Here is a 23,766-nt window from a genome sequence, read left to right on the forward strand (position 1 = left end):
GTGATCCCTTGATGCCTCAAAACATGTCCTACCAACCGATCCCTTCTTCTAGTCAAGTTGTGCCACAAACTTCTCTTCTCCCCAATCCTATTCAATACCTCCTCATTAGTTACGTGATCTATCCACCTTATCTTCAGTATTCTTCTGTAGCACCACATTTTGAAAGCTTCTATTCTCTTCTTGTCCAAACTAGTTATCGTCCATGTTTCTAGTATGAATTATTTAATACAGTAGGTACTTTTTAAATATTTGGATTTTTGTTGTTTGTTTACTCTTGCCAAATGTATGTTTAGCCTGCCTCTTGTTTCATGATTGCTACTGTTTGTGAGATAATTGATGATATTCTTGTTGATGGGTGTAATGGATTAGTGGGTGTACTCATATGATGTATCTATGACACCCAGATCTTTAAACAGGTCTTTGTTTTGAGCTCAGTTACTTCTTCTCGATATTATGGTAATAACCCTTCCCTGTAGTTTGAAGAATGTGTCCATGTCTTGTGTAAGCCACCTCACCCCGTGCCTCACTCCCAAACAAATTATTCCATAGCTAAGGATGTAGTCCATGTAGAAATAGTATGTTACTATAAGACATTGTCTGTGACACACAAATCACATGACGATAGCATAGCATGATGCTGATAGTTTCTTTGCTAGTGAAGCCGTGTTTGTGTGTTCATCCTATTCCAGGTGATAGTCACTATTAATTGGTAAAAATATTTCATTTACTTTGCAATTTATGAAGTCCACATTTAGGTTTACAGAATTACCCTATTTTCCCTCTTTGTGTTAATATTCATGCTGTTTGTTTTCCTCATGTTCAATGTAATTTTATTTCATGGACATTTTCATAAAGACCACTTTTACAGAGACCGAAAAGTCGTGAAGAAATGGTCAAGTTTGGCATTCCATTGTTCCTAATGTAAAAGAGCTAGACTTTTGCTTCTGGGTATAGTGGTACAACTTTGTGTGCTCTATACACAAATGTTGCAACTAGAGTTCAGAAAGCAATGCATTTGGCATAATCTCAGTTCAAAGTGGGCAACAAATCATGTCACGAGAAATTTGCCCCATAGTTTAATGAGGCACAAGTAGCACAGAAAATGCACTATGGATCTGGTATTTTGCCAAACTACTGTTTGTCTGGGTGTTTAGTATATCACAAATTTTGGGCTGGCTTGTGTGTTTAATTACTGTGCTACCATCCTGTAAATTTCCTAATAAACATGAATGTATCAAAATATACCCATGTTCAAAGTTATGTATCTCAAAATGGACACCTACCACGTTACATTCATTAAACCCATTCAACAGAGCACATTTCATTCTATTAGAAAAACGTATATTAATTTTGGTGTCTCTTTGGGAAGGTGCAAAAATGTCCCCTAAAATTTGGAATTTTGTTGATTATGTCTTCATTGTTTAAATATTCATTTTGCTGTTTATTCTGTGATTTTAAACCTGTTTGTGACTAGTACAGTTAAATGGTTAAATTTAGCAATGAACCTGAGACTGCTACATAATTTTTGGAAAGACGAATGCTTATTAATTTTATTTCCTTTCTTTATTTAGGACTCGACGATTTGATTTTAGTGTCTGAAGCATATCAAGTTGCTGCTAAAATGGAAGAATAAGATCAAGTTAATGTATGCAGTTTTGGAAGTACTGATTCCCCATACCATTTAATGACATACAATGCCTGAAAAGGACTGAAAGCAGTGAAGCAACTTTCCTTAGAATAACAAGAATTACTTAAGAGACGGAATGGTTTACCCTCTACTGAAAATACTCAACTATGCTTCCATTATGAAACTTTACTCCAAAAAGATTCGAATTTTTGCACAGATCATGCTGCAACCCATTTGGCAAGAAAAACCACACTGCACGAAAAAGTTTGCACTCAATAAACATAGAAATAGCTGATCTACTAAAAAGGATAACCATGTCTGGTATTAATCCAGGTCACAAAATATGCCCTTCCTGTAGAAAAGAATTTGATGCACTGAAATATTCACAAATGGATGTTACATATCAGTCACATGAAGATGACGAGACTAAAGTTGGTCACAATTTGAATACAAGCTTAACATCTGTTGGAATATCACCATTAAAATTTCAACAAATTGGTGCAAGGGATACAAAAGGATATGAAAAGCACAAAATACATCAAGTTGAAGGTGCAATTATTAAGAAAATTCCAGAAGTGGGAGGACTTGATCCCAGTGAATTGGAGCAACCATCCACAAACAAGCAATGCTTGACTTGTTAAGATTACATTAAGCTGATCCAAGAATTTAAAGCAAAAATTACATATATCAAATAATAACTAGAAAATTCAAATTTTGACCTTAGTTCACCAAAGCTGGTCTATCAAAAAGACTATGGAAGAATTTTGTGTTTCAGAAAGATTTGCATGGAAGGCTAGAAAGTTAAAAGCTGAACAGGGAATGTAGGCAGAGCCCAAAAGGTCAATGTGGGAGAAATCTTTCTGAGGATATGAAGGCAAGAGTCATAGACAATTTTTATGATGAAAAGTTTAGTGGGATTTGTCCAGGAAAAAAGGACTGTATTACTGTTTGGATAGATAGAGAAAATGTTAAAAAACAAATACTTATTACTGAGCAACTTAAAAGAAATGTTTGTTGCGTACTGCAATAAAAATGGACTGGAAATTAAATTTTCCAAATTTTGTGAATTAAGGCCAAAGTGGTGTGTGACTGTAGGCACAGTTGGTTGACATTCAGTTTGTGTCTGCACAATACATCAAAATTTGCAACTAATGTTGGTACATAGCCCAATAAAAGAAGATTACAAAATTTTACTGAGCAAAATTGTCTGTAATTTGGAAACAAAGGACTGAATGCTTCATCGCTGTGAAGTATGTCCAGGAACAGAAGCTCTAAATGAATATTTGGAAAGTGCTTTTGCGGACAGTGATCCTGAGGATACAATTCAGTTCAAACAATGGACACACACTGTTAGAGATGCACTTGAAACCAGAGAAATGACAGTTGAAGAATACATTGAACTATTAGTTACAAAACTGTTGGCCCTTTCTACTCACCACTACATTGCAAAGCATCAGAGCGAGCATTTGCAGTTCACTAAAGAAGGTCTCAAACCAGGAGAATTGATTATATTAATGGATTTTGCAGAAAATTACTCCTTTATTGTCCAAGACGCAGTGCAGGGATTCCATTGGGAAAATAGTGAAGCTACTGTACATCCATTTGCCATTTACTACAAAGGTAATGAAGACCTAAAGAGTATCAGCTACTGCATAATCAGTGACTGCCTCCAACATGACACAGTTGCAGTGCATGTGTTTTTAATGTACTTGATCAAATCCCTTAAGTGCATTTTTAAAGAAATTAAGCATATTCATTATTTTAATGATGGTTCTGCAGCGCAGTAGAAAAATTTTAAGAGCTTCCTAAATCTTTACCATCATCAAAAAGATTTTGGAATTACTGCAGAATGGAATTTTTTCAGAGCAAGCCATGGGAAATCACCATGTGACGGAATTGGGGCACAGTTAAGCACTTAGCAGCAAGCAACGCCCAATTGACAACCAAATCTTAACACCAACTGATCTGTTTGAATATTGCAAAAAAATGTTCATGCACTGAATTTATATTAAAAAATAAATTATTCAAGACGCAAAAATTGATCAAGAGAAATGTTTTGAGGGTGGATGTACAATGTCTGGTACAAGAGACCATCACCATTTTGTGCCAATTGATGAAAAGCGACTTAAGATTGACAGAGTATCAAATGATACATTGTCCTTTATAGTAAATGTTAACAGACATGCTAAAGGCTACTAAACATGTCGCCATTAATGAACTATGGCCTGGACAGTATGTTGCTTGCGTTAAAGATGGAAAATAGTGGATAGGAAATATCTGTGAAGTTTCATGTGAAGAAAAAGATACCTTGATTCATTCTATGCATCCTCATGGAACTGTTCAATCATTTCATTGGCCTACTAGAAGAGACATATGCTGGATCCCAGAACATCAGATAATTGCAGTCATACCAGTCCCAGCTGCTTCAATGAGGGGGCAGCAATACAGTTTGCCGGAAGCAATAGTTTTGGACATCAGCAAAAACTTTAAAACATTTACAATTGAAGAATTCTGTATTATGGCTTGAGAACCAGAGAAAGACCCGAAAAAGGCTTGGGAAGCTGCGAGATACCTACATTCTGACTTGGGAACCTACTAAATATTCACATTCTGGCTTGGGAGCCTACTAGACACCCACTTTCAGGTTTGGGAACCTGCAGTAAAGAAACCCACCCGTGGCTGACCTTGTATGGCTATCGGGTGTGGTCCCTTGGCGATGGGGTTACCAGTCTTGAGATTGGTAGTGGCATAGCCACCATCGACCAACGCAAGGATTTTCCGAATTGCCAAAAAAGTCAATAGTTTAGGCAAATTCTTTGCGCCTTACCCAAAGAGACACCAAAATTAAAATAAGTTTTTCTAATAGAATGAAATGTGCTCTGTTGAATGGTGTTAATGAATGTAATGTGGTAGGTGTCTGTTTTTAGATACATGGCTTTGAACACAGGTATATTTTGATACATTCATGTTTTTTTTAGCAAATTTTCAGGATGGTAGCACAGTAATTAAACACACAAGCCAGGCCAAAATTTGTGTATACTAAACACCCAGAAAGACAGTAGTTTGGTAAAAGACCAGGTCAATAGCGCATTTTCTCCACTATTTTGCCTCGTTAAACTATGGGCTAAATTTCTCGCAATATGATTTATTGCCCACTTTAAACTGAGATTATGCCAAATGCATTGCTTTTTCAACTCTACTTGAAACATTTGTGTGTAGAGCATACAGAGTTGTTCTGCTATACCCAGAAGCAAGAGTCTAGCTCTTTTACATTAGGAACAATGGAATGCCAAACTTGATGATTTCTTCACGACTTTTCGATCTCTGTGAAAGTGGTTCTCACAAAAATGTCTCTAGCACCTCAAACAAGTTACAGGTGAGCCTGGAACCTTGCATAAGCTCATGTAGAGCCCTCAGGTACATCCTGTACAAATTTAATCAAAATTGAAGGCGGCCGAGCTGGGATTGTCTTCTAAACTGGGACACCTGACATGGAATGACCCCAGTGTTTACTTGCTTGCTATATGCTTGCCTACGAGACTGTATAGTGGCATGATCTATAGTTATGAGACTTTATACTATTCTATACTTCATCCAGTACTATTGTGAATCTCTTCATGGTGGAAGCAGAATAAAACTTAGTTGGTGTTACTTCTGATATTGTGTCTGCACAGTGTTACAAGATATTTGACGATGAGTGCAGTATTCTGCTCTGCATGTTTCATTTCTTGGGTCAGTATACAGCCGACATTTCATGTGTTGTAATTCTTCAATTTCTTGTTGAACTACAGCAAGCTCTCACCAACCAGCAAGCCTTAAAAGTCACCCACCCCACCTTGTGTCAGGCTCTATTTTTATGTGGATTTCTCCTTGCATCAGCTACTTCCTCTTCAGGATTGTGCCAGTCTCTCTTTTGATTAAACGTATTACTTGCTCTTTAATTATCATCACAAACATGCTCATGTTATAGCTGCTCGCATTGAGTTCCACCATTGTCAAAAGTGGCTGCAACAGCTGCAAGGAGCTTGGACAGTGAAACATCATGGGCTTAGCTGTCATTTCCACTTTGTTACTGAGGGCCACTGGGACTCATTTGCTGATTTGACACTTTCTGGTGCTATAATATGCCTTGCCCCCGATAGGGAAGTTCTTGGACGTGCTTTACCATGTGAAAATCCCTCTCTGTTAGATGTTCTGAACATGCAAGCATTGTAAGACAAAAGGGGACATATTACATCTGTTGCATCACTCAATCTCTTTCATCAGACATGAAAGTGCATGTGAACAGAGTTTTCCAAGTGATGGTAACCAAAAATAAAATCTAGGTTGAAGTGTGTATGGTGGACAATATGTTAAAAATGCAAGTGGGCACAGATAGAGCAGTGACTTTGTTAAATTCTTAAACCTGTGTGGATCTTGGATAACCAGTGTTGTCCGTTGTCCCTTGTCAGCTGGTGAGTTACAATTCAAGTGTGTGTGATGGACAATATGTTAAAAATACAAGTAGACACGGATGCAGCAGTGACTTTGTTAAATTCTTAAGCCTGTGTGGATCTTGGATAAACATTGTTGTCCCCTGTCCCTCGTCAGCTGGTGAGTTACAGCCAACAAAAAACACCTATCTTGGGACAGTTTTTATTTCCTTAGTGTCCACGCAGTTATTCAACCTTCGACCTTTCTAGTAGTGGATGATGCCAACACTGAAAACTTACTTGGGTTAGACGCCTTCAAAATTTTTGGGTTCTCTACTTCTGATGAAGTGCCACTGGTATCAGATAAAATTCCATACAAACAAATGGACTTGATCTACCTGGAATGTTCCTGTTTCAAGAAGGTTTGGTGGTGTGCTCCCAGTTTCAAGGATCACATCACAGCGAAACCAATGGCATGCTCCCATTTGCATTTGTGCCTGTCCAGCCCCAATAGGGATCAAGTCAAATTGGAACTAGGCAGAATTATGTCTGAGGGTGTCAACACACCAGTCTCCTCGAGTAAATGGTCTACTCCATTATCAATTGTCAAAAAACCTAACGGCAACCTGCAGCACTGTAGTGATTTTAAAGTGTCTGTAAATTCAGTCCATTAGTAATGCCCATTACTCTGACACCTGTCACTTACATCGTCTGGATGGACTCTTAGCAAAGCATTCAGGGTGCCAATGGTTTTCCAAAATAGGCTTGTTAGAAGACTACTTACAGCTACTTCTGAGTGATGATTCCAAATTTGTCATCGCAATGAATACTACCTTTGGTTTATATCACTACCAGCACATGCCACTTAGAGTGGCTAGCCAAGACCAAGCCTGTATTACATCAGGTTGTTCAGTTTGTCTACCACGACTGAATGGATATAACACTGGGCAAAGCATCAGATGCTTTGCATAATTATTATGCTTTCTGCTACTGCCTCTCAGTTCTTGGTGATGTTTTACTGCTGGCTACTGAAGAGTTGGCATGCCAGGTTGTCATCCCATCTGCACTGCAGCAGGACATCATGTGCCTTCTCCACCAGACCATTGGAGTGTGTTTTGTACAAAATTTCTGGTCTACAACCACGTGTTTTGGTCGGTATTGACAGTGAGTTAATGCACGTTGTGACAGCTTGCCCACATTGTGCCACTCATCAAGCAGCACCATGGGCCTCACTTTCCCTGTGGCCCACCTCTGCAGTGTTTCTGGGAGTGTATTCCTGTGGATTTAACGAATCTGTTCCTTAACTCCTTGTGGGTTGTATTAGATGCTTTTCCATGTGTGGTTTGTTGCTTGTTCATTTATTTTTTATTTATTTATTTATTTATTTCATTCGTGTTCTGTAGACCCATTAGCGATACATTGCTTGGGTGTAGAACGTATCATTTACATAGATTTGAGACATTTGTTTATAATAATAGAATGTACAATGAATAATATATTACATAGAAAAAATGTTTACAAGAATTGGTTTATGTAAAACGTTACAAATTACATTGAACAGACATACAATAGATGAAAGTCAATTCACATATTCTCATACATAAATTCATCCAGTGACTGAATGGTTTTACTTAGAAGATATTGTTTAAGTTGATCTTAAAAAGTAGGTGGATCAGTAACTGACATTTTTATTGCCTGAGGGAGAGCATTAAATATTTTTATGCAAGAGTAGTGTACTCCTTTTTGTTCAAGATGTAGATCATTTTTTACCCTAGTATCATAGTTATGATACACGCTGTTCATTTCAAAAAGGGAATGGTTTTTACACAAGAAACACATGAGAGAGAAAATGTACTGAGATACTGTTGTGACTATTCTCAGCTCTTGGAAGAGTTTCCTGCAGGAATGTCTGTAGTTGACACCACACAGAATCCTAATGACTCTTTTCTGGGCTGGTTTCCCCAGAATATAATTCCATAGCCCATCAGGGCATGAAAGTAACCAAAATAGTCAGCTTTCAAAGTATTTAAGTCACTGAAGGAAGCAATTGCACGAATAGTGTAAATTGCTGAGCTTAGTTTTTTGTATAGGTAAGGAATGTGTAAGGACCTGTTTAGATTGCTATTAACAAGTAGACCCAGGAACTTTGTTGACTCCACTCTTGCTAAATTCCCATCATTGTATTTAACATTAATCTCAGATCCACAGTGGCTTCTATCAAGGATTCTGCAAAGATTTTTTTCTTTAGGACTGCAGTAACTGCAGTATAGGCTTGTGATGATGACGACACAACTTTTTCTTAAAATTTTGAAGATTTTTGTACAGAAAGTAGCATTCGGCATCTTACAGCCACTCCACTTCATCTCCATTCCAAAGGAGAGGCAGAGCAGCTGATAGGTTCATTCAAAATCCAGATGAAGACCTGAGGAAGCCTTTGATAGGTTCTCGAGTTCAGATAGGTTCACTCCAAATGGCAACCATAGCCTGGCAGAGCTGCTTCATGGCTGCCAACCCCATGTATTTCTTCATCTTCTCCAGCTGAAACCCAACCATCCACGAGCACCAACCTCGCAGTCATTCCATCTGAGCTCCACTGTCTGAGCCCACAGGTTTGACTGCCACCGTAAGTAGATACCGGCAGTCATCCATTGACCGAGGCTGTCACCTCTGCATTGTGCATACTTCTGACAGCTCGGAATCAAGACACTACGATCAGCTCAGTCCACACATGCACTGGAGAATACTCTTCCTCACAGACACCTCCACTATCTGTACTGGTGTCCGTGGTGCGGTCCATGCCTCCTCCGGCTCCTGTGCTGTCTTTGCTCTGGCTGCCACTGCTGTCGTCTCTGCTGCCTCCATTGCCAAATGCCTGCCCAGATATGGACACGGATGCAGCACAATCATCACCAGTGCTTTCGTAAGGCCTGTTGTTCAAGGAGCTGAATGACCTTTGGACCAGCAGTCATCACCTACTGAAGTAGAAATGGACATCTCCACAGTGAACACTTTTCCCCTAGAGGGAAGGAGTGTTGTAAGCCTTTAGTGTGAGCACCCATAGTCAAATAGTGTGTGATAAAGTGCCTCCGCAGCCCATCTAGAGAGGTCAATCACAACCCGAACAGTCAACAGAGCAAGCACTGTACCGTGTGCACGACAGCCCTATATAAGTACGGCCCACTGGGCCCTCAGCCTCAGTTATGTTTACTTACTTATTGTAGGCTCACATAAGAGACTGTACAATGGTAAGCTTTATAGTTATGAGACTGTTTACCACTCTGTACTTCATTTAGTGTTATTGTGAATCTCTTCATCTGGCAGCAAAATAAAACTTGGTTGGAGTTACTTCTGATATTGTGTCTGTACAACGCTAAAAGATTGTCAAATTCATTTCAGTCTATTTCTCTGTAACTTATTTTAAAGCTAACAAGCTTTCTCTGTATTCCCAGGTTTTTATTTAAACCAAATTGATCTTCTGATAGAGGGGTGTCACTTTTCTATTGCATTGTGTTGAGGACAGTGTTAGCTATTATTTTCAATTCATGCACAATTAGGCTGAGGATTCAGTAATTTTCACACTTTAAAGCACTCCTCTTTTAGGATCAATAATTATAATGCATGGGTTTCCTTGTTTTCTCATGTTACACAGAAGACCATGATTTGTTATTCATTACTGTTACTTACAAAATGCCATACTTAAATAAGAGAGTGTATTTTGTATGAGATTTGGTTATGATTTTAATTTGCTGTGTGTGCAAGTTACATCACACACATCCAAATAATTTCTACACTCACATTTTTAGCAGTGTTTGAGATTGGCTGGTAACAGAGGAGAAAACAACTCGAGGGGAGGGGGAGGGGAAGCACGAAGATAATTATTTATCATTAAATATTCAGAGGTACCTTATCCATCGGATCTCAGGATACCTACTGGTACATACAGTAGCTTCAACTTGTGGCAATACTCTATTAAAGTGTGCTGTGTTGCACAACACAGGTCTCATACACTTAAATCTCTGTCCTTCAATGTCACCAGGGCCGACTTCCTTCAGCTTATTAGGTAGTTACCTCCACCGTTTTCACTACTCTTCCGCATCATCCCCTTAGGGGTTCTCCCAGGACCTGCCAGAGGGGTGCCCTCTTGGTCAACATTCTTAACCAGCTCTACCTCTTCTGCTTTAACCTGGTGCACCCACTTTCTTTTCTGACTCCTCACGCACCTGTTCCCATTTGGACCTATCCTTTGGCACTGCCCAGCTTGCCCACCATCTGTTCTTTCTGACAATTACTCAAGCGACCATTTCTCGTGTGCTCCCCGTCTGCTGACTCCTACCCCATCCCGATGCATGCCCAAATGGCAGCTTACTAAGGCTGACTGACAGCTTTACTCCTCCCTGGCAACCTTCACAGAACAAGATTTCCTCAGTTGTGATGATCAGGTGGACTATCTCATAAACATTATCCTTACTGCTGACGAATGTTCCATTCCTTGCACTTCCTCTTTGCCATGCCGTGTCCCAGTTCCTTGGTGGACTGAGGCATGCTGCAACATGATTCGTGCATGGAGATGTGCTCTCCACATTTTAACTGCCACCATATGCTGGAAAACTGCATTCATTATAAACAGATGTGTGCAAAGTGTCGTCGAGTTCTTCGGAATAGCAAAAGAGCTAGGTGGATTTGGTTCAGCAGCTCTTCTAACAGTTCCACATCTTCCTCTGTTGTGTGGGCCAACCTCCGATGACTCTCTGGAACCAAGATCCATTCCCCCATTTCCAGCCTGACAGTAGGTGCCGATGTCATCGTGGATCCTGTTGCTATCTCCAACACCTTGGGCCACCATTTTGTGGAAGTTTCAAGCTCTTCCCACTATCACCCTGCTTTTACCCATAGGAATCCAGCAGAGGAGGATGGGGCGATATCCTCCTCTTCTCCGAATCATGAGTGCTACAATGCTGCCTTCACTGTGAGGGAGCTAGATTATGCTCTCGGTTCATCCCAGTCCTGCGCCCAAGGGTCAGATGCTGTATACATTCAAATGTTGCAGCATCTTTCTCTTGTGGGCATTCACATTCTGCTTAACACATACCACCGCATCTGGGTTGAAGTCACATTTCCCCTGGACACTGTCGTTAAGCCATAGCCATACCCATACCTCAGCCCCGTAAGGACAAAAACCTTCCTTCTAGCTACCACCCCATCTCTCTTACCAGCTGTGTTTGCATGGTGTTGGAACATATGATTCATGCTGGTGTGGTGGCTAGAATTTTGCCATTTACTCACCAATGCATAGTGTGGATTTCGAGTGCAGTGTTCTGCAGATGACCGTCTCATTACTCTGGTCACCCATGTCATGAATGGTTTTCTGTGCAAATCCCAGACTATGGCTGTGTTTTTTCAATTTGGAGAAGGCCTACGACACCTGCAGGAGAAATGGTATCCTTCGTACTCTTTACACGTGGGGCTTCTGGGGCTGTCTGTCCTGTTTTCTTCAGACATTTTTACAAGAGTGAGTTTTCAAGGTGTGTGTGGGTTCTGTTTTGTCGGATACCTATATTCAGGAAAATGGTGTGCCTCCGGGTTCCATCCTGAGAGTCACCCTCTTTGCCATCGCCAGTAACCCTTTCATGGCCTGTCTCCCCCTGGGTGACTCCAGCTCCCTTTTTGTCGATGATTTTGCATCTATTGCAGTTCTCCAGGGACCTGTCTCACTGAGCAATGTCTTCAGCAATGCCTCGATCATCTTCACCCTTGGAGCATCTCCAATGGCTTTCCCCTGACAAAACCATCTGTATGAATTTCTGACAGTGCAAATGGTTTCTCCCACCATCTCTACATCTTGGACTGTCGCCCTTGCATCTGTTGACACTATGAAATTCCTGGGTCTCATGCTCGATAGGAAACTCTCTTGGTCCTCCCATGTCTCTTACCTGGCAGCCTGTTGTACACAGTGAATCAGTGTCCTACCTTCCCTAATCGTACTTCTTGGGGTTCCAATCAAGCTACTCTCCTCCGTTTGTACTGGTTCCTTTTCTGTTTGAAATTCAACTATGGGTGCTTTGTTTATGCGTCTGCACTCCCATCCTTTTTGCACCGTCTCAACACTATCCATCATCGTGGCATCTGTTTGGCTGCAGGTGGCTTTTACACCAGCCCGGTTGAGAGTCGGTATGTTGAAGCTGCATAATTACCACTGTCCTCAGCAGGTACGCATACTGTTTGTCTGCCATTCATTGCCACCCTTCCCATGCCTCCTTCTTTGATGATTCCTTTGATCAACAATATGGGGCTCATCCCTCTTCCCCTTTACAGCCTGGCATCCGCTTTCGCCACATGCTATGGTGGCTTTCCCCATGGGTGTGAACCCTTCACCACCTTGGCTTCATGAAGTGGCCCATGTTAACGTTGGCCTTCATTCACTTCCTAAGGATAATATTCCAGCCTCATTCTATTGCCTCCAGTTTCACGACCTTTGCATGGAACTTAGCGATAGTATCTTTGTATACACTGATGGCTCTCGGACTAGCAGTGGGGTCGGGTGTGCACTCGTCATTGGGACTCGTGTCTTTCAATATCGGCTTCTGGTCCACTCCTCAGTATTTACAGCTGAGCTTTTCGCCTTGTATCAGGCCACGGAGTACATCCGGTGACAGAGCCTTCCCAATTGTGTCCTCTGCTGTTTCACTCAGTGCCCTCCAAAGTCTCTGTATGCTGTACACTGCTCATCCCTTAGCACAGCGGATCCAGAAAAACTGTACCTCTGTGCCCTCCAATGATCTCTGCATTGCATCTGTCAGAAGGTGGTTTCCCTTTTGCATTGCCAATGGTCCTCCCTTCACGGGAATAAGCTTCAGCTTATTAAGCCTCTCCTGGCACCTTGGACGACCTCCTCCTGGCCTTCCCACTGGAGGAGATTATTTTAACTTGGCTGCATATCGGGCACTGTCTTTTAAGCCATCCTCATTTGCTCAATGGTGCTGCCCCACCACTTTATATGCGTTGTGCCCAAATTTTAAGTGTCCACCACTACCTGCTGGAATGCCCTTTTTTTACTAATTTACATTCCCTCTTGGGTTTTCCATCTGATTTAACAGCTGTTTTAGCAAATGACACTCAGGTTGTTTCCCGCGTTTTACTTTTTATCCTCCAAATTAGTATGGTGAAGGCCATTTAATTATTAGTTTTGTATCTCCATTTCCACATGCCTTATTTGGATGTCTTCTATTCTTTCTATTGGGACTGACTTATAGTCTTTTCCCTTGTCTCTGTGTTTTCATTCTGTAGTTTCAACTTGGGCACGAATGACCTCAGTCGCTTTTTGCACCCTAAAACAAAACAAACAAACTGACATCTACAGAGGCTAATATTATACACAGAATAGCAAATATAATTGGAAATAACAGAGCATTCAGAGGAAGCAGAGCACACACAGACAGCGTTGAACATGTGCCAGTGTCTTTGTGCAGTTCACCAGAGCATCGAGAGGAACATATTTCTCACATTTAATAGTTTTTGATGAATTGATGTTCAGACTAACTTCAGTGTTCAGTATCCAAAGTCAGTACCAATTTGAGTTGAATACACATTACCAAGCTGCAAAATGATGCACTGAAATGACTGTTAGCATGTGGTGCTGCTACATTGAACACATTCACACACAGATGGCTCATAATATGCTGAAGCTCTTAATTCCTTACCCAGCCAAGAACAGCATTCAAAAGACAACATTACAAGGTAGGCCTGCTCCCTTCCCAACTATCTCATGTCACTGACATCCTTCATCAAGAATTACTACATGCATCACAATCATTCCAAATATAATACAGGTGTTCAAATACTGCAAACGTGTTCAGTTACTAATATTTGAACAAGTATATTTTACATAATTGATTTTTAGATACATATTGTTAAGATCCTAACAAAAGTACATTTTATATTCTGCATGAACTGAAAATGTGATAACTGCTCAACAGATCATCTTTATTTTTCTCTTGATGGTTTTATACTATGCTGTTCATTTATCTATCTTATAAATGTTAGTCCATGAATTTATGGTTGAATGAACATTAAAAAAAACCTTGGTAAATACATTAAATAATGGAGGTACTGCCAATAACCTGGTCGCACTAATGGCACAAGTCAACACCACTGAGATGGCTACAAATGTTAATACATTTTCCAGGTTTCAAAATACAAGAGGGAGGGGAGAGAAAATTTATGGGTTTTACATTCCTTAATTAGGAACTTTGAGTATTTGGTGGAGGTGGTGGTGATGGTGGTGGTTTCGGTGGTAGGGGTAGGGGGGAGGGGGGGGGGGGGGGAGGGAGAGTGGAGGAGAAGTAACTGTCAATGCAATTCACATAAAATGTTCAGCCACTCCTGAAAGCTTGTACTCTTCTAGTATCATTCTCCACTAATTTGGTTTTTTTGTACAATAAGAAAACTGTGCTGGCATTTAAATCACCTTTCCCATCAGTATCACTAAGTACCTTTAATCATCTCCAGAATTTCAACCATCATCTGATATTATGTAGAAATTTGCCTGTAAAATGCTCACCTTCTACACCTGTCAGAAAAAGATTTATTACTTGTTTTTGCTGAGATGCACAACTTTAATGCATATGTTGCCCTCTGATAATCTTTAATGAGCATCTGGTTTGCTGCACTCATATGTACTGAATTTCAAAATCACACTCTTGGAGTGCTGACATCTGTAACAATGATAAAGTCTTCCCAATAAGTAACAGCGAAACTTTGGCATGGAAAGTATGTCTCTTTCTGTAACTATGTACTTTCTCTCGGAGTGAGCACATGCACAACTTGTGAATGTGAGAGAAGAATTTTCTATGACTCAGTTATCCTTATTTAACTGACATATTTCTATGCCAAGGAAAAAATAAATGGTATCAGTGCCAATGTAAAACTTTTTGCGTAAGTCAGGGTGATGAAGTAGCCATGCCTCACACAGCTGGTTTTCACTTAACTCAAATGCTTCTTGATGTTGCTTATTCCATTTCCAGATGGAGACAGACAGGTGAAGATAAAAAAAAAAATCAAGGATGGAAATTATGTTAGAAATTGCAGAAAATGATAAGTTTTTAGTTGTCTGCAACGCTTTGGTTGGGAAAATTTCTCACTGCTTCCATTTTTGTCAGATCAAGTTCTATTCCACACAAAGAGATTATATCTCCAAGGAATTTAATTTGCAATTTTGCGAATTCTTATTTATGCACCTTGAATGTGACAACCCCCCCCCCCTTTCCCCCAATGCAATACTAATTTGAATGTCATCTACATAGTGTTAAAAGTGTCAGTAATTCCCTTAAAATTCAGTAGGTGCACTCGTGAAGGCCTCTGATGATACTGACAGATGGAAAAGCATTCTTTTAATCTGGTAACATCTTCTGTTCCATAGAATGGTTGTATACTTTTTCCTATCTACATTTTCCACTTGGTCACCTTGTGCAGTAAACCACAACATTTCACCATGAGCATCAGTAAATAAATGCCCACTGCCATCCCTTTTTATTAACATGGATTGGATTAGAACAGTCACTATCTGTGTGTTAAATTACCTGATTGTCCAGCATCCCTTTAATTGTATTATTAACTGCTGTTTTCTAGGGCAAAGGTACTGGGTGCAATTTGCTACACAATGGCTTGTGATTCTTTACTTCAATTTTATACATGCATCATCTGATCAGACCAGGTGTTTCCGAAAACAGATCGATGTAACATCTCATTACTTGTACCATTTCTTCATGTTTGGCCTCAGACATGGCCACTGATGTTTGAATCTTGTTTTGAATACTAGTTGGAAGATCTTAATCCTTTAATTTATGCCTATGGTCACAAACTTTATGTTAACAGGTAACCAGTTTCAGTCTTTAATTACCATCATCAGATCTGCAGCAAAAATTGGAAAAACATAAATACACTCGCAGATTGTCTACAGCTTAAGAGCAATACATAGACCATAATGAAAAGTAGTACTGACAATATATACATTAGTGTGCTTCAAGTATGAAGAGACATAGCTGTTTCATAAAAACAAAGTCCTAATGTACTGCAGCCATAATGGCATCATCAAATGTTAAACTCGGAATCAGCACTAGCATAATCAAATACATAAAAAAAATATCATATGCACGAGTCATGTTGTCAGTAGCACTATTGTTTAAAACAAGCTGCCGTACTGTAGCCACAAAATGTTTGTGTTGTAAGTTCACCAGATGTTGCTAATGTCAGCGTACACTAGTTTTCAATAATTAATTGAAACAGCAATAATAATTTTCTCAAGATCAAAATTCATTTCAATATCTGGTCTCAAATTCTTCACATTTTGAACAATTTTTGGATACATAAATGTCCCAGATACGTGCTTTACATTTTGTGTGGCTAATGCAAGTGTCAATTTTAGCCTTGTTTGGTTTGTCTTTAAAATTCAAGTTTGAACCGTTGGATAAAGGACATGAATGTATACCTCTCTTGGATCCACTATTCTGCAAATTTTGTGCACTAATTCCATTGTCTACAATTATTGGAGGCACATCATCAGTGTTAGTCTCTGCATTGTTCAATGCTGCATTAACATAGTGCAGCAGAAGCTCTTTACTTACTCTTTTTGACCCTTCGTTACAGTCTGTGGCTTGCCAGCTGATTTCGTCTACTTCAGTACCCACTACCACTCACCTGCAACTGCTACTGCACTTTTTTGCAGTGCATGCTAGTGCACATTGTTGCTGTCAGTGATATCATATTCAAACATGTACGGATACTTTTACCTTACAGTAGGTACAGTGGTACAGCGTATCGACGATGTCACATCCTAGCCTCTTGCCTCTTGCACATTGTTGATCTCCATTATTTGTATGACTTTGCTGTAGAACAACCATGTTGATAATGTGCTTAAACAGTATCTTTCCTAGAATTTGGCGTTTGGTTTGACTAATGCCTTCGATGTTCAGTTGACATACTTCAATACTGGTTCCTACTTCTGTAGATGCTTTTGATGTGGTGTTGAGTCATTCATTCTCTGAGTGATATATATTTCTTATGTAGTCATGAGATTGGTCAGTTGTGTTGGATTCATAGTAGCACCCAGTGGTCACATGTAGGGCCCTTTAAGGGTACCACCTGCAGTTGTGAAGCTTTATTAACCTTCGTCAGTTGTGAAACTCCTTACCTTAGGCAAGTTGTCTACAAAAATAGCATACAACATAGTGACTCAAGAGAAAGATATGTAGTTTAGTTTTGTATAGATATTTACTATTCCTTAAGATTTTCAGCTCAGAGGGAAGATTGAAAATTTCAACAGCAACATATACAGCATCTGTCTACAGCAAAGACAGTTCAAATAAGTTTCTAGTTAAGTGCTACACACGCAATTTGCTGAATTTTGTAACTGAGGATGCAGTCTCTAGGAACACAATACATTAGAGAAAATAAGTGCTGAGAAGCAATAGTAAATATTTTGGGCTGGCTAAATTATTTGCAATAGGAGGTTTGTGGACTCAATGAAAATACTTTCAATGGTTAGTGTGGAGTATATAGAGTAAGAGTAGAGTTTGCCCAAGGCATATGACACTGTGGAGTATGCAGAAGTGGAATGAGCTGCCTTTCTGATCTTGTCATCTCCAGAATGAGGGAGGAAAAGCTGCTGAGCTGACTGTCTCCCCAGTCTGACAAATGCGATGTTCCCAACGTGAATGCCCAAGAAGTTGATGGTATCAACTCTTCATCTACTGGTTATTCAGTGTTTATCTGGCTTTTTGTGACTTGATATAAATTGCATAAAAGTCATCTGCAAACATGGTAAATTTACACGAAAAACTATTCACAACTGCAGGCAATTCTTAGCATAAATCAGACATGCTGAAAGACTCAGAAGGACAGAACGTGTTTTTGTACTGAAACACTATTCCATCTGTATTACTGAATGCCAAATCCAGTTCCTGACACACATTACCTGTTGCATTAACCTATATAACTGCTTTCTTTGATTTTCAGTATATTGTATAAATATTGAGTGAATTTAGACTCCTGTCACAATTTAGTACTTCAGAGGTATAATCATATAACAGAAGTTTAACACAGTTGGATTGCTATGAGTCAGTAACTGTGTGTACACATCTTGAGAGAGTGGAGCTCAAATTGCATAAATTATGCATACTGTATCCATCCACTGTTTCATTTAAACATAATTTCAAACCTTTTCTAAATGCTTAATGTCAGATTTTCCACAGTAACACATTTGCAAAGCAGTCAGAAATCTGAAGCTGTTTTATACATTAAAGTTTGTCCCTGAAGATACTGTAGACAATTTATGTGGAAGGTATTTTCCATGCACCATAATTTGATAATATTTTTATGATGATGTTGCTCATAACTCATGTCTGAATTTTTCTTCCCCAGATGTATTATACATTTAATACTACTTGGTAACCTTTACTGATGTATATTATTTTATTTTCATTTATAGGTTAATCTTATGGCTGTACTTCATAGATAAGTAACTGATACATGTATTTGCTGAAATGTATCAGTGCCACTACCTTAATACTCTAACTGTTAGTTATGTGCTACACTGTTACGTGCATTATAACTTGTACAAGAATCATTAACTGTTTGTTCATTTCTATTAAGCAGCAGTCATTCCAAGAATGGCACAGAACTTCAGTATGATAAAATATGCATCATATTAGTATAGCTGAGGATAAGATGGGAATCGTGAGGGGTCTTGATATTATCAGTCTTCTCATTGCTTATAAATACTGCTCACATTCCAGTAACCAGATTTAAACCATTTTGGTGTATTTTAGAATGTAAGATTCAACTAGTACTAATTGGCATGCCAATAAAATATGTAATGTGCCTTGGCATACAGTATTGGAAGACTTGTATATTGTCTTTTAGTCTGCCTTTGGCAGAAGTTGGAACAGCTGATGAATACTTCATTTTAACTAATTAATGGAAAATCTCATATAAAGATGTGAAACAATTACTAACAAAGAGATAGAGGGGCTGGCCAGTACTTACCTCAGCTCAGTACAGCCGATAGAAACACAAAAAACAACCGAAAATTTAAGCTCCTAGCTTTCGGAATAAATGTTCCTTCATCAGGGAGGAGAGAGGGGAAAGAAAGGGAAGAAGGGAAAGTGGATTTAGTTACTCACAACCCAGGTTATGAAGCAACAGGGAAAGGAAAACAGGGAAGGTAGCAAGGATGGAGGCATGCCAGCTGGCTGCTAGAAACCCTCTCGGCTTCTTCTCCATCAAGTAACGCTAGGTACAGTAATTTTAAACTCTTTCTACTTATGAAATGAGTAGACATACAAGATTTACTTTTTGTCAACTAATGATGTATTTGACCTCCATTCACAATAAAAATCTCTCTTCCCACATCAATATGTAACTTCCTCCATGTCTCTTGTACAGTTGGACGTTAGAAACAAATAGAGTTACAGTTGAAAGAAAGTTTGCTTGGATACCATGACCTTTCTTAACATGAATCATAAAATGAGTTTTGCCTCTAACAAAGTTGCATCAAGAGTCTACAAGAGTACCTTTTTTCAGCTGTCCTTGTTTTAATAACAATAACTAATGACACAATAAGCATAGAGCTGTGTATAAACTCCATGGTTCTTCTTTACACACTCACTCTTCCAAGGACGATGTCACTTTTTTTAAGAGTTTATTTTCTTTTTTACATGTTTGTGTCTAATGTCTATTTAGAACACAACAATTCATTCTTTTAGTCTGACAATAATGATCAATGCACTTGCGCCTAGGAAAAACCCAACCATGTTTCTCAAGAATGTATTTACACTCCTGGAAATGGAAAAAAGAACACATTGACACCAGTGTGTCAGACCCACCATACTTGCTCCGGACACTGTGAGAGGGCTGTACAAGCAATGATCACACGCACGGCACAGCGGACACACCAGGAACCGCGGTGTTGGCCGTCGAATGGCGCTAGCTGCGGAGCACTTGTGCACCGCCGCCGTCAGTGTCAGCCAGTTTGCCGTGGCATACAGAGCTCCAGGGCAGTCTTTAACACTGGTAGCATGCCGCGACAGCGTGGATGTGAACGGTATGTGCAGTTGACGGACTTTGAGCGAGGGCATATAGTGGGCATGCAGGAGGTCGGGTGGACGTACTGCCGAATTGCTCAAAACGTGGGGTGTGAGGTCTCCACAGTACATCGATGTTGTCGCCAGTGGTCGGCAGAAGGTGCACGTGCCCGTCGACCTGGGACCGGACCGCAACAACGCACAGATGCACGCCAAGACCGTAGGATCCTACGCAGTGCCGTAGGGGACCGCACGACCACTTCCCAGCAAATTAGGGACACTGTTGCTCCTGGGGTATCGGCGAGGACCATTCACAACCATCTCCATGAAGCTGGGCTACGGTCCCACACACTGTTAGGCCGTCTTCCGCTCACGCCCCAACATCGTGGAGCCCGCCTCCAGTGGTGTCGCGAGAGGCATGAATGGAGGGATGAATGGAGACGTGTCGTCTTCAGCGATGAGAGTCGCTTCTGCCTTGGTGCCAATGATGGTCGTATGCGTGTTTGGCGCCGTGCAGGTGAGCGCCACAATCAGGACTGCATATGACCGAGGCACACAGGGCCAACACCCGGCATCATGGTGTGGGGAGCGATCTCCTACACTGGCAGTACACCTCTGGTGATCGTCGAGGGGACACTGAATAGTGCACGGTACATCCGAACCATCATCCAACCCATCATTCTACCATTCCTAGACCGGCAAGGGAACTTGCTATTCCAACAGGACAATGCACGTCCGCATGTATCCCGTGCCACCCAACGTGCTCTAGGAGGTGTAAGTCAACTACCCTGGCCAGCATGATCTCCGGATCTGTCCCCCATTGAGCATGTTTGGGACTGGATGAAGCGTCGTCTCACGCGGTCTGCACGTCCAGCACGAACGCTGGTCCAACTGAGGCGCCAGGTGGAAATGGCATGGCAAGCCGTTCCACAGGACTACATCCAGCATCTCTACGATCGTCTCCATGGGAGAATAGCAGCCTGCATTGCTGCGAAAGGTGGATATACACTGTACTAGTGCCGACATTGTGCATGCTCTGTTGCCTATGTCTATGTGCCTGTGGTTCTGTCAGTGTGATCATGTGATGTATCTGACCCCAGGAATGTGTCAATAAAGTTTCCCCTTCCTGGGACAATGAATTCACGGTGTTCTTATTTCAATTTCCAGGAGTGTATATACTTTGAAAATAAATTGATGGTCTGTCTTATTACTGTCACTGTTGTGTCACCCAATGTTGGTAACTTGTACTATGGAAAGGTATTGAAACAAAAATATCAGTATTGTATCAAATATAACATCTATTTTTGAAACATTGATATTCATGTGTCAAATTCCGAGATCAGTTTCTGAAGTTATAGGAAAATATCAGTGTACTCTCCAGTTATTTCAGTAAAGTTTGAAATATTTTCTAACTTCAAGCACATATTCTCCAACAATAGATGTTCCCTCACTTTTGAGAAATTGTGCATGTTGATCGCCATATACTGTAATAGCTCTAGCAGTGAGATGGTTGTACAACAGTTTTTGTACTCCTTCAGAGAACGAGATTTTTTTTTAAAACAGCAATTTTAAATTAATTATCCTTTTTGTAATTTCAGTTCCTGCCAACAACAAAGATTTTTTTTGCTCTGTTTCATTTTATAACTCATTTAACATGTTTTATATTATTTATGTTAGCTTTATTGGTACTTTCAGGTCTTTTAGTAATAATTTTCCAGGAATTTGAGGTCATAAAAATCTGGGCCCTGTGATTAAAGGTCCTTTTTCATAGTCATAAACTAAAGCCGTTGGCACACAGACCATGCTGTCAAATGTTAACATTGAATGTGCCGAATTCAGTGTGATTGTGAACATTTAGAAATGATGCTTCTTCTGTACACAGAATGTGTGCCTTAACATGGTGTATGCAATCACAATGCATTCCAGCAGCAGTTTTTGGCTATCTCTGGCTTGCAAACCACACTGTGTATGAAATGCGTTGACGTAAAGTGCCTATGTTAGCTCTATGAAAATGCACATTTCTTCCATTAACCACATGCTAGTCATGTTGTTCTGTCTGTAGTACACATTAACAAAAGCCTCAGTAGCCATGAACATGTTATAAGGCAAAAAGGAAAGTACTATGTCCAGTTGGTAAGGACATCAGGTTATCAAAGTTCCATGAAAAATTCTGCAAAAAAATTTAAATAGTTTTCCACATAAGATAAAAATTATTTGATCATTCTCACTTTTTAGTAAAATCCTAAGGTCACTCTTACTTATCACTGTTGCTATTCAGCAGCAGAATCTTTACAACTTCAGAAATACAAAATTTAAAACAAGAAAGTGCATAATATCTTACTGCAATCTGCTTTCTAGATTAAGTTAATTGAACAAACTTACTCTTCAGAAAGAGTGCACTTGTATTTACATAACATCAAATATTATAGAATATATTTTTATTAAACTAATAAGAAAATATCAGAAATGATCAGAAAACGTGAAGGTCAAGTCAAAAAATTTTGGTTGCAGCAAGATACAAACCAACAACAGATCAGCTGATGTCTTCCAAGTCCACAGTCTACTCATTGTGCTATACCAACCATGACTGTTTAGCACCATGCTTTGCATATTACCATCTCCTGAAAGCTTTAATTGTAGATCTGTTATTAACTGGTACTTAATTATAACAAATTGTATCAAGAACATTCCATTTTTTATGAATCTTCAGCATGCCGTTGCCTTGAAACATCATACTTTCTTAATACGCAAATTACAATAATTATTTACTCACCAGTATGAAAGTTCACATCACTCTAATACAGCATACTACACAATGATGGCTTTTCATGAGTTCCTCAATTTCCTGATGCTTAAGAATTGTATGAATACATATGGGCTTCTAGTGAAAACCAGTATGGTGTCCCACAACTCTATACTGAATAGAGATGGTGTAAATGTGACATAGGTGGCGTTCTTCCATCTCACTGGTCAACGTTCAAATGCCCGTGCAGAATATCTGATAAGCTAGATATTGCTCTAAACATTTGGAAAGACTCCGGATGTATTTTTTTCTATGCTATGACATCAGAAACGAGGCATGCTGAGTGCTCAGTATTCGAATGCAGGGTTCTTCATGCGCTGACAACTTAGCGATTTCTCATTAGTGACCGCTGCTCCCACTGCCCCATACTCCCCCCCCCCCCCCCCCCTCCCCTGCCCATCCTCCACTAACCTGTCAGTGCCCCTGTTTCAGTTGCTACCATTACTATTTTAAATATAATTGCAACTGTTCCTTTATCACTGTCATATCTGTCATAAACATAGCATTTCACTTTTATTTTGAACTCTTACAGTACAAAAATCCTCTGCTTTCAAGATTTGGAGGGTAGGTGGATAAATGAAAATGTATCTGTTACATTCATTAAATAGCACTATTCCAACAGATAGTGGGTACAACGTAACTGTCACTAAACTGTCAGTCACCAGTGATTTCCAAGTATTAATCTCTTAATCATAAACACTGATGTTCTCTAAGTAAATATAATTGTACAAAAGCTTTTCTTACTGCCTGGTCATAAATCTCCTAAAATTGGAAACAAGCATTTTGAACTCAGTCACTAATGTGTCACAGAACAATTAGCTGTTTAAAGTTCTTATCATATGATACAAC

The sequence above is a fragment of the Schistocerca gregaria genome, chromosome 4, assembly GCF_023897955.1.
Source record: "Schistocerca gregaria isolate iqSchGreg1 chromosome 4, iqSchGreg1.2, whole genome shotgun sequence".
Lineage (NCBI taxonomy): Eukaryota > Metazoa > Arthropoda > Insecta > Orthoptera > Acrididae > Schistocerca > Schistocerca gregaria.